This window comes from Oreochromis aureus, linkage group 9 (assembly GCF_013358895.1).
Source record: "Oreochromis aureus strain Israel breed Guangdong linkage group 9, ZZ_aureus, whole genome shotgun sequence".
Classification (NCBI taxonomy): Eukaryota; Metazoa; Chordata; class Actinopteri; order Cichliformes; family Cichlidae; genus Oreochromis; species Oreochromis aureus.
In genome coordinates this window covers 22099593-22112050 of record NC_052950.1, presented here as the reverse complement: position 1 = coordinate 22112050, position 12458 = coordinate 22099593, and the positions used below count along the sequence as shown (strand labels likewise).

Genomic DNA, 12458 nt, shown 5'->3' with positions numbered 1-12458 from the left:
ATTGATGACAGTACTTTTCCCTTGAGTTTTTTTTGTAGCGTTCAAAATGATTGTCTTGTAGCGCAAGACAATCACACAGACTGAAAACACATTTAGCCAGATAATTATCGCTCCACTTAAGAGGCTGAAACTGAAAGTGAGAGTGGTTGTAATGTTTAATAATCACTTGCAGCGTGAAATCTAAACATGGCTTCGACAATTGGTGCTCGGTAAACTCTACGTTCTTTAAACTGGAAAAAAATGTTCAAATAGAGACTTTGAGTCACAGTTTTATCATCGCTATCAAACTGGTTTGAGCCTTTGTTTAAAAGAAACCTTCAGAATTTCATAAATGTGGTGTCGCGTGGATTCAAGAGGCAAAGCTATCGTGGATCATCTGTGGTGTACCGAGTCAGACACGTTCTTTGCTGCTACCCTGCAAGCACAGACCAAGCATGTAGCTAAATAATTTTTTAAAAAAAGGAAAAGAAATAGGCATTTGTGTGGTACAGTGGCAACAATCTGCAACATTTATCGCGTTTTCCTGAAACACCGTTCATGCTTCTTACTTTTGATGGGAATGACGTCTCCTGACTTAAAAGTAGCCACAGAGCAGAGGCAGCACCATTTGGTGTCAATTTTTTGGGTTTACTCCATCAGAGATGATGAGCATTTGCTCTTTTTATACTGCCATCAGGAGATGTGTTATCTATTATGTGCCAAGTCTTTAACACTGGAACTGTTTCTGGCCAGGACCTCAATCAACAGCGTCTTCTGGGAATTCTGCAGGACAACGTGTAATTCCTGAAGTTCTCCGTGTGTGTCGTTTTAGGATTTCGTAGTAAGCGCTATTACAGTGCCCGGTGCCCATTGTGTGTAAATGACCCTCATTGTGTAGTTCAGAGAGTTCATGTACAGATTAAGTACTTTCACTCTCTGCAGCTGTAAACAGAGGGCAGTGATGCAGAACACCCAGGACGGGCATCAATGTAATGAGCGCACTTAACTCGCTTTTTTGGACTCTGGCTTCATAAACGCTGAGAAATTTATTCAGACAAAGTGTGCAGCTTTTTCCAACCATTCAACAGTGTGAAGTGCCAGAAAACACTTGGAAAACACACATTTGTGATTTTAGAAATGATTGCATGGCAGATTCCCTTTCACCTCAGAATGGTTGGATAGAAGAATAGAATAATCCTTTAATTCTCCCACAAGGGGAAATTTGGTTTTCATTAACAGTTCAAAACAAATCCACTATGCATTCAGACTAAAAAGAACCTGTAGAGTTGTGAGTCTTCTCTCTTTCGTTTTTCAAAAGCAGGAAACTCTCACACCCAATTCAATTCAACTTTTTATTAAAGACATTCTTTTAACAAATATCAATCAGTATTTTTATGCAGTGCTTGATGCAGAAAGCGGCTCTTCGGACTGCACATTCCTCACATGAGGAATGACGACTCAAACATCCATGTGACCCCCTTGTTAGGGTGACTAAAAGACCCCTGAATATGTGCTTCGAATTGATCAGCACTGTCCCTTTAAGCAGGCCAGCATGACAGTTGTAAAACTAGGTACTTCCCAACCACAATGTAGAGCACTACAGGGGCCCAGTCAGGGTGTATCCGTGTCCTCTCAAACAAAAAAAAGAAAAAAAAAGGGGGAAGTAGATACTACTGAAAACCTTGCAGTATGTTGTGTGCGTTTGCTCCAGTAAGATGCTGTGAAACTAAATCCAGCACGGTCTGCTTCCACCTTTGCATCCTTCCTAGTCAGATCATGTGTCGGTGCAGAAGCTGCAGAAAGATCTGGCCTGCATGGGGGGTCTGCAACACCACCATCACAGCAGCAGCAGCAGAAGCCTGCGAAACACAGGGCAGACAAGAGCGAGTCAGAGTCCCGATGTGACTGTTTGTGGACAAACCTTAGTTTCATAATGCAAGTTATCAAGAAAAAAACTTTCAACTCTGCAAATGAGCTGTCCTTTCATTATGACTCGGGAGTCAGTGCTAAATTTGCTGTGAAATTCAGATGAGAGCGGGGAAAGTTTAACACTCACACATTTGCCCAAAGCTCAGTTTATCTGTCCAACACAACACAAGATTAAGATCGAGGCTTTAAGGCTTCCAGTTAGCACAAGTAAATGATCTAAATAAAGTTAAGCTCTACTCTTCTTTTTGGGAACTATTAAAGCTGCGTTGAGCTCAAATGTGGGGTCACAAAACTGCCAGAATTTGAAAATAAATAGCCTCCTTTTGCAGGTGTCACCTCTTTGTTTTGAGCGGGTTCTTCACACAGGCTAAAAATACATCAGTTCTGACTTCTAGTGAACCCAAATCACCCTGATATGCTTCCTGCAATTAATCTGTCGCACCGCCACATCTTACATTTTACGTCCACAGTGTCCTTGCTGATGTTTCTGTCCAGACGAGCCAAAACCCACATTAATCAAATCGTACCTGCAATAAAAATGCATAGAAGCAAGTAAGCAGAGATAATCGGCCAATCAAGTGAGTCAATTATGTCAGCTGACGTCAATTAAACAGCGCCAAACTTGAGTTTAGCTTCAATACCAGACATAAGGAAGTTTCAGTGGCTGAATGTAATCAGTTGTTGTTAAATCTAAGCCCTTTAAAGTTAAAAACAAGTCAGAAGTAATATAGATTTATGACATGCAGGACTTGGGTCTCTAGCGTGACCTGCTACACCACCGTGGATATGAATCAGTACAGATGAGACCTGAGAGATAAAAACTAATTTGTGTTCAAGGACATGCAAACAGGGTGGGAAATTCACGTCTTGACACTCAAATCAATAGATCAGAGGCTGTGACTACTTCACAAACTACCGTGAGACTGTGTTGAAATGATTGTATAACACTCTTGAATCATGATTTAACCAATACACTGAGATCTGCTTTTTTTGGCCGGTTATTATAAATATCAAGCTCAAACTAATCCAGCCTAAACAATTTCAAGCCCCTAAACACAGCCTTTTCTATACGTTTTGGCCTTTACTTCACATGTAAACGCCGTTTTAGGGCATGGAAAATGGAGCTTTTCAAAGTCTCGCAACGTCAACGGTGCGAGACTTTATCGCCTTTTTGACGTCGGACTGTCCTCTGTGTTATTGTTTGATTTCTTCTGATTGACCAGTGTCTTAAAATGGTTAAGGTCGTACGTTGCTTTGGCATCAGATACATTAGTACAGTACAGTCAACGGCGGTTATGGACCACAACCACTTGCGAATACTTGACATCCTCTCTAAAAACGCGTAGAAATAACAAATTTTGGAATTTGTGAACTGTTTGGCAATGCTTTTAAAGAAAAATAAAATACATTTTATTTATATTTTGCTGTGTTTAGATTAATATTAATATTTGAACATTAGTAAATATTTCTTATGATAAAAATTGTATTTAAACCTCTGTGATTTTTATTTACACAAGAACCCAAAAACCCACACCTTTCATCTTTTCATGTATTATGAAACTGAGACCTAGAATGTAAATGTGCCCGTCATCTGGCTACGTACAGAACTTAAGCCCCTTTTCTATTAGTACTTACTCGGATCGACTCTGCACGGTTTTAAGGATTTTCAGTTAGGTCACAGTACCTGGTATCAGGTACTTTTTAGTACGTGCACAATCCGGTGTTCCAAGCGATTCAAGCAGGTACTAAAATGTGAGATTGTCAGACTGCATGCCACTGATTGGCTGGTCAGTGACGTCACTTGATGAGTCATGAGAGCGTCTCGTTCATGAAAATAAAAACTGTGGTCCTCCGAGTCTGACGAAAAGCCACAGACCGAGCAGCAGGTATATCGTCACCTCTACGTCCACCTTTGTTGTAGCGTTTGTGTTGCATACTAATTACATCACGGGACGCTCAGCAGCATTGCCATGATGACAGCCACGCACATGAGGTAGTACTAGATTATAACGGAAAACCAGTCGTGGCGAGTCAATCCAAGTAGGAGTAGATGCTAATGGAAATGGGCTCTAGAGGATAGAAACAGTATTGAAATATAATATAATAAAATATTTGGATCGATCCGCCCATTTTTTTTCTTATCATGAAAGTGTAAAATCACCTGTAGACAAAGGTTTACTGATTAGACTGTGCACGCCTTTGGAGGCTGTCATCTTTGGTATTACTAGACAAAACTACATTAGGTTCAACTATGAGTCCCTAATAAACCATCTGCTTTCAACATTTCTCATTGTAAGGTTATTTAATGCACGATTTAATCAAATGTGAATAGTTTAAATGGCATTTGCATCATTTTAAATGCATTCCTTTAAAGTTCAAAACACGTGACTTTTACGAGGTCAAGGATTGAGTGAAACCAAAGCTCTTTGTGTTTGAACAAAGCTTCTAATAAAGTTTCTCCAGCTGTAACTAAATAAACGAATGAATTTGGCGAACAAGCACTCAGGCAGGCAGTTTAATGTAGCTTCTAGGCATAAAGCTGAAGGCAGCATTATAAAAGAAGCAGCACAGTGTTGCTGGGACTGCCACAGTCTTCCTCCACTTCCTGTCACTGCCCCTGATGGGGCATTTACTCAGGAATCTAAATCTGCCAATCACATGACGAAGGCGTTGAGTCACCTTAAGTTTGAGTAGGTTGCTTAAAAGAAAAAAAACCTCCAACAACAACAGTCCGGGACATCACCTTTTTTCTTTCGAATGGAAAAACTAACAATAAATGATTTTGCTTGTCCATAGAGGGTGTTTCACGAAAACAACTGGTGTAAATATGTCTCACATCAGAAAACCTTAAAATAATAAAACCGACACCACCACATGATTGGTTGGTGTTAGACGTCAACGCGGCACAACACTGGTGTAATCATCAAAGGTCTGGCTCTAACCTGTCTAACCACTTTCATCACTACAGCCCACAGACACCTGCCAAATTATTATTTTTTTTTTAATAAGCGGAAAGGAAATTAAAAAAAAAATATGCACACGAACTCTAGGTTGCATTTTCCCCTTATCTATTTAGTTTTATCTGAAATGATAAGCGAGTGAGTGTGTGGTGACATCAGATTAAACTTATATGTTGCCTTAAAAGCACTTAAATAACAGAGGATCTTGTCACGCTGACATATTTGGTGCTTCCATCATTGCCCTGTTATAGAAGCGTTACACGGTTCACACAGTGGTTGGCTCCCCAGGCAGCTGAGCGGTTGCTAAAGCAGGAAAGCCACGTGTCAGTGAAAATGTATTTCCAGCGGGTGACTGAGTGTTAAAAGGAATGTGGGCGAGGTTGTAACCAACACGACCCGGCTGGCACCGTGCCCCACTGCCTCTTCACGTGATCTCACCCCTATTTGCAGTTTGGTATCTGAGTGCAGCTGAGTGATCCCACCAGCAGAGTGTCATATGTACCTTTATAGTAAGCATTATGGAGAGGCTGGCGCTACGTGCTCATATCTGGCTCTGATGGTGTACGGCACTTTCATTTATGCTCTGAGGCTATTTATACTTTATAAGCAGCAAACTAACCGCAGGTATAACACTGAAGCATGCAACCTGAATGACATTTCCCACAGTGACTTTGTTGCACTGCGGGAAATCCCATTCATCTGATGTTGAATAAACCAGGTCAGTCATTTGATAACAGTGGCGCTGGAAGGGAGTCACGTCTACAATAGGTCACAGAGAGAACTAGTTGGCTGAGATCCACAAAAAGTCAAATTCTGCGCTATGAATTCTCAGCAGGGGCAGCACGGTGGCACAGTGGTTAGCACTGCTGCCTCACAGCAACAAGGTCCTGAGTTTGACTCCACTATATGTGTGGAGTTTGCATGTTCTCCCTGTGTTTGTGTGGGTTCCCTCCGGGAACTCCAGCTTCCTCCCACAGTACAAAGACATTTACCTCAGTCTTATACGTGGGGTTAGTTTGCTGCTTATAAAGTATAAATTGCCTCAGAGCATAAATGAAAGTGCCGTACAATTTTTAATTCTAAACTGGGTTGTCTGTCTCTCTGTGTTAGCCCGATGGATGGATGGACTAGTCAGCATTACGAGCTCCACATTAGCTGTCAAATCAAACTGATCTTTTAATAAGCCGAACATTCATTCACAAGCTTCCAGCCTCACCGTGCAATGGATTTCCAATATGTTCTTCCAATATGCACGCTGCTTCTCTACCTTAAATAATTAAACTAATTAGCAGAAAGTTATTAGAAGGTTTTACTTGTGTGTGTTTATTTTCATCTTTCATGTATAAATGAAGGTCGTTTAGAAGACAGATTAATTCTCTATAATCAAATTTTAAGCCATTAAGGAGGCTTACGTTTGGTTGCGTGATGCCATAAGCTAGATAACTTACTCTCCAGCCCTTGTATTTGCAAAAATGTGAGATTAGGACTCGCTACAATTGATTTCTTTGTTGCCATGTCAGAGATAATTTCTTTACCCTGTGACTCTGCTTTTAAAGGATTTACAAAAGCTAGAATAGATCTCAGTCTAATAATTAAGAATCATTGCGTGCAGCAGAGTCTTGTCACTCAGCAGACATCTGTCAACACAGCAACATTATATGTTCCTCTGCTGATTGTCTATTTAGGGCCAGGACACCTCAAAGAGACATTATGCAACTCTCCCATAGTTTTCTGTTAAGGACTGTTTTAGTGCTGTGTCTCTTCATTATAATGTTTCTGATGCTACGAGTCCTTATAGCGTTTCTAGCGTTTTCCTCAGAGAAATAGCAGACATTCTTTTTTCCAACCTGTTGTTTCTAAACTAAAGACTGAACTATGAGATCAGATCTCTATTAAAAACAAAAAAAAGCATCTATTCAACTGTACTGTGCAAAATCCTTAAGCCAGTTCTCATTTTATATTTTCCTTCCAAGGAGCCAGACTTTCTTTCTGTGTTATTCTTTCTGTTGTTATTATAGTTCTACAGACTTTCTGAGGTTCCCTCAAAGTTTTTCTTTCATCCACCTTACCCATCAAAACATCATCAGAAACGGTCTTAGTGTAAGGGTGGCTGTTAAGAACCTATTCTTAAGAACAGGGAGCTCAAAATCTGTGGCAACAGGTCTTATGGACTGATGAATCCAACTTTGAAAAATTGAAATTGTCGCCAGTATGGTTGGAGGTCACGAGAGGTACGACAGTGAGTGTCTACAGCCATGTGTAAAGCATGGTGGAGGCTCTGTCATGGTTTGGAGCTGCATTTAAGGCAGTGGTGTTGGAGAACTTGTCAGAATTAGTGGAATTAGAGAAAACTACCATCACATTTTGAGATCCCATGCAACAATACTGATCGCAAACACAGTGCCAATTCGGTAAAAGCATACATGGGTGGAAGAAACACACAGTGAAGCCGAGACCTCAACATTATTGGAGCAATATGGGATCACCGTGACAGAGAACAGAAGAAAAAGAGCTTTAAATGTCCTTCAAGAAGCCTGGAGAACTATTTTTAAACACTATTTAAAGAAATTACAAGAAAGTTCTCTTAAGAGAACAAAGGTGGTCTTACAAAATATCAACTTTTGAGTTCATCAGAACTGTACAAACTGCCTGATAACAACAACATATCAAGAAATAAGGGGTGTCTCAAGACATTTGCACAGTACTGCATACCTACATAAAACAAAACACATAAAAAATCATGTAAATTGCTTCTTCTTTGCTACCTTTAAAGATAGTAAACAACAAAACTGTATCACAGCCAACATCTGGTGACAAACAGCTTTAATTCTGAAGTGATTTTGGTCCAGAGTCTGAAGTTGTGTTTTAATCCCTAATCTTTCCATAATTAAGGATTATGAATTTGCCTCTGTTTTGACTCATGTCTTCAGTTGTCTCAATAGCAACAGCTATTCATGTTTATCCACCTACACAGCTGCTTGGATCTCACCCATCTCACTAGAGGATATTCAGATTCTAACACACTTCACAAATTGGTTGTCAGTAACTTGGATTTATGTTGATATATGTGGATTTTGTTATTTTGCGTACATACTTGGCTACACAGATAATTAAAACGAAAAATCACAGATAAATCGAAGGCAACTGAATTTTCTTCCCTCGCATACACCAGAGTTCATAGAGATAACTTATATCAGCTAACTGCACCACGCTGAAACACCAATGCAAAGGTTTCCATGTCACTTTAACCTGGAAGAGGGCTCAACCTGATAGAAGAAGACACATTTGTAAGTCTGCATGGCTTAATGTGGAAGTCTCCAAAGCCACTTCTTTACTCAGATAACTCCAGACAAATTTAGTAATAGTTTATGGGGGATCTGCATGTTATTACATCTGCTTCATACGATCCGAATGAAAGGTCTGCCCCTTAAAACTCATCCCACTCCAGCTGCTTAATGTCTCTGTTGTAACTTGAACCAACAGGAATGTAAAGGAGTGCCGATGCCAGCGCGATCTGCGACCTATCCATCACCGACAACAAGCTCATTACCCAAAAACCTCTTGAGCAGAGCTAACCTGGACTTTCCTGAGTTTGCAGGACCACCCCGAGCACAGCGAGATCTCAAAGCCAGACAGCTCAAGCTGCAGATGAGAGCACCCGTCTCCTGATTCGACGTGACGTATATAATATTCACGTTTTAGATGCATAACCCTCCCTGGGTGCAGCAGGGGATCCTCGTCACTTAGCACCGTGTGATGCTGAGTTCAGGGCCAGGCAGTCCTCGAGAGCTCCAGCCTCATTAGCGATCTGTGTTTCCGAGATACACCAACTGACGCTGACCGACAGCTGCTGCAGAGGAAAGCCAGCGGGCTGAGAGAGCGCTTCCTAAAAAGAAAAAAGAAAAAAACAAACAAAGCTGAAGCTTCATCTCACACTGTGACGCTGTAATTTCAGTGGAAGTGTGCTACACTATCCTTTCTCTGCCAAACCAGAAATAAATTGGCTCAGACTTTTCAGCTGCTCTTTGTAATGAGTCAGCGTTGCTAATGTTTCCCTTCTCACAGAAAAAAGAAAAGAAAAGGGGGACCACACATATGAAAAACTGTGGGCATTTCACTTAGCTCTTCCTGCCTCTCTTTGACTCTTATGAATGGGTACAAATGAGACCACAGGGAGGAATGAATGCGCCTTTTTCATATCTTTGAAATCAGCTCAATCAGATAGATACTAACAGCTGATGGAGGCAGTGTGTGTCATATCGAGCTGCTATCAAGTTCAAGGTGTAAGAAGAGAACCCCCAACACCCGCCTTTAGCATCTTTTTTTCTTTACATGAGGAGCCAGTGAAGTCACCACAGCTGCTGCCTCTCTGCCACAGAGGCCGAGTGAAAGGTCGTCCCTCCAGCTGAAGGTTGTAAATTCAAGACGTAAAACGGGAAAGACGCGCCACTAAACAGGTGCAGGAGCAGAATGAATGGTCACCCGGGTTTTTTTTCCCCCCAATCTCAGAACGAGCAAGGACAAGGAGGGGGGGGAAACGGGCGTGTTCAGACTCACGCAGCGATAGTCCTTCATGAAACCTTGGATTGTCTCATTTTGGAGCAGTGCTTTTAAAAATAACAATAATAATAATAATAAAAAACAAAACATCCCTATCTGACACATACAGGAAACATGAGGTGTTCAGTGAAACCTTAGCTGAGTGATTTAAACGAAAAGGAAAAACCGTGCTCAATTTCCTCTCAATGACAGATTTGACACCAGAGCTGCATCTAATGAAAGTGATCATTAGTGTATATGGTAGTGATCGCGGTTGTATATTCCAGTGTGGACTGGAGCACATGAATGAATGCTTATTTTGTTGTCGGGTGGGATTTTCTATCATTAATCTGCCTGCTGATCCACATTTATTTTCACGTTACTCGACAGCTCAGCGTCGTTACTCAAAGTCGGCCGGCGCAGTCTGAGATATTAGTTTGGGCTGTCCTTTGAAAATAACTTTGCACTGATAGAGATTTGTGTGGATAAACTGTAGCGTCTCTCCTTAAGGTGACATCCCAGACCACATCTATCTTGTGTGAATATTAAGCACAAAGGTCTGCTGCGATCAGCCTGGATTCACTTTGATTAAAGTTTATTTTCTCTTCTTTTGCAGTTCATACGTGCAACCTTATTCAGCTAAAAAGCCCCCAATCATTAGACGTTTGTGTCTCATTTAGATCACCAGTGTACAGCGTGTGCTTGCTGCGATGCCCACCAGCGGATCTGTCGTAACACCTCTACCTTAACTGCCTTCCATCTCCTCCCTTGACTGATGTCCAGGTTGTGTTCAGGTGGAGGATTCGCTGAAGCAACACTAAAACATGGCGTGCAACTGCGGTTGTGACGTCGCCGTTGGCGCGAAAAAACGCCAAGTGCAAACTAGCTTCTCCCCACAGATGACACAGTCCGGTTGAGGCTGCTTGCACAATAACCTCTACTCACTTTTTTCCGCTTTTCTTTAGGTGATGGGCCATCTTTCATGTGCCAAGCTGCAACTGCGAATACCGAAAAAATGCATTCTCATCCAGGAGCGTCACACAGTGCCGCTGTCACGTGTCTCATCGTTACGAAGAAGCCGTCTTATGGCAGTGTTGACAGCTGAGACAGAACTACTGTGTTTTAGAGAATTACAGAGTTTGTGTGAGGTGGGTGGTGAAGCCAGGAAACGTTTCACTTCTCCTTTTATCCAGATGCCCATGTGCTCCTTCATGTGACTAAAACTCCTGCCATCTTTCAGTAATAATGTATAGTTGTCACAAAGCCCACAACACACTGGCGTAGGGGTTAATAAGCTGTGCGCACTCCATACTTTAGGGATAAATCAGACCTATCAAGGTGTCTGAATTTTGTTTCAAAGTTCAGGACTAGAACTCATAAACAGAAGGTTTACGCACAGCTTCCCTTCCTATTCTTTATCACCTGATTCGGGTCTCCATCTCTTCTCTATCTGCCTAAAATACTTTAAGTCTGCATGATGACGATTTTGTTTGGAAGGATTAATGCTCGAGTCAAGGTGCCACTTCTCCAGACCAGCAGAATACCTGCAAAAGCTGCTTTAACACGCATAAACTGAAACCCGCATACTAAAAATCAAATCTATTACTTCCTGTGAGCTTCACATGATGGCTGGGATCAAACAAGGATACTTTCATGCTTCAGGAAATGTTTTATTAACCTATTTTTATTGTGAATGTTAATTGAACTACGTGGATAATGCAGCAAACATCCGAGAATCTTTAAAGCCAATCTACCGATTTGGGGTCACCTAGAGGACGCCAGGTCATAATCTAACTTGACAAACCACTGGCTTTGTCCACATTGTGCTTTGTTTTGCTGACTTCCTCTGCTAATGAGTACATTTGCGTGAAATTGTTCTATGACACAGTAGAAATAGTTGGAAGAGGGATATGATTCATATGGTCACGCTGATACTGTTCCCGGCAACATTCGTGGAATTTCTTCCTGTTTATTCTTCTTTCATCTCCACATCCAGTCATTAAGAAACGTCCTACACAAATCCAATAAAGGAACAACCAGCCCTCACATTAGCATGCTGATGCAACAGTGCTTATTTCCTGCTTTAAGAATGACACCATTATCATCCTCAGATAACCAGCAATAAAATTAAGTTTGGGTCTTTCCACTCCTTTTAGGCCCCTAATTTCCCCTAATGTCCTAACGTAGGAGAAACATGAACTTAAAGAGTTCAAACTTTAGAAAACGTTTTCATGAAAAGTCTTTCTCATGTCAACTCTGACATTTTCCATGATGTCAGTTCTTCTGATTGACCCAACCGTGAACCATGTGATGCTTTAGATAATGAAGCTGCACCGTGTCTGATTTTTCCCAATGTCACGAGGAATTTCATGTATTCTTGTGCCCAGAGGGCAAAAGCAGCAGCAGCAGCTTCAGCCGGGCATGTTCAGGAAGACACGGGAATAAAGCGGAAGCAGTCAGGGCATGAATTTCATACCAATGTGACACATGACAAATGAACTTCACAAGAGATGAAAGATCTGATTACTCAGATTTTAATAACGAAGGATCGCTATGGTAGCCAAAGGGGAGGGAAAAAAGCATCTAAAGGAGCCACATATGTCCTGATGTGAAATTTATGAATTAATAAAGCAGTAAAAATGTTAAGTTTAGCTGCACAACTTCCTCTAATGTAGTTCCAGTGTTTTTCAAGGGTCATGACCTTCTGACCGCACCGTCCGATAAGTCAATCAGTGGACTGCGTGACAGACTTTAGATAAAATGTGGAACATGCAAACCAAAAGCACACAAGCAAACAAATTATTATTCATTCATTGATTTTATCGGCCACACATACTGTGCAACGAATGTCTGCATACAGATTTACTACTAAAAATTTCCCGATGGCAACGGTATCAAAAGTTCTTCTTGTAATGAAATGAAAGAAAAAGCGTTTTTAAAGGAAGGCAGTTTTTTCTCTAAGTGTGTAAAAGATCGAGTGATTTTTAAAACATTTGTACATGTGAATTTTCCCAGAGTGCAAATAATGAAGTTTCCATCTATTGGCAGAAA

At 41.1% G+C, this 12458-nt stretch overlaps 1 long non-coding RNA gene across 3 annotated transcripts in view; it reads right to left on the bottom strand.

The window, feature by feature from the left end:
- Positions 1–1317: 1317 nt before the first annotated feature.
- Positions 1318–12458, bottom strand: part of LOC116335967 — a 37530-nt gene continuing 26389 nt past the window's right edge. For 2 of the 3 annotated variants that reach the window (XR_005614196.1, XR_004200681.2), the window contains 3 exons: positions 8445–8754; positions 2364–2435; positions 1318–1838 (listed from right to left, as the gene is read on the bottom strand). This is a non-coding gene — a long non-coding RNA (uncharacterized LOC116335967). Of the gene's footprint in view, positions 1839–2363; positions 2436–8444; positions 8755–10352; position 12458 lie in introns of those variants that run through there. The other variant, XR_005614197.1, reaches the window with a different exon arrangement.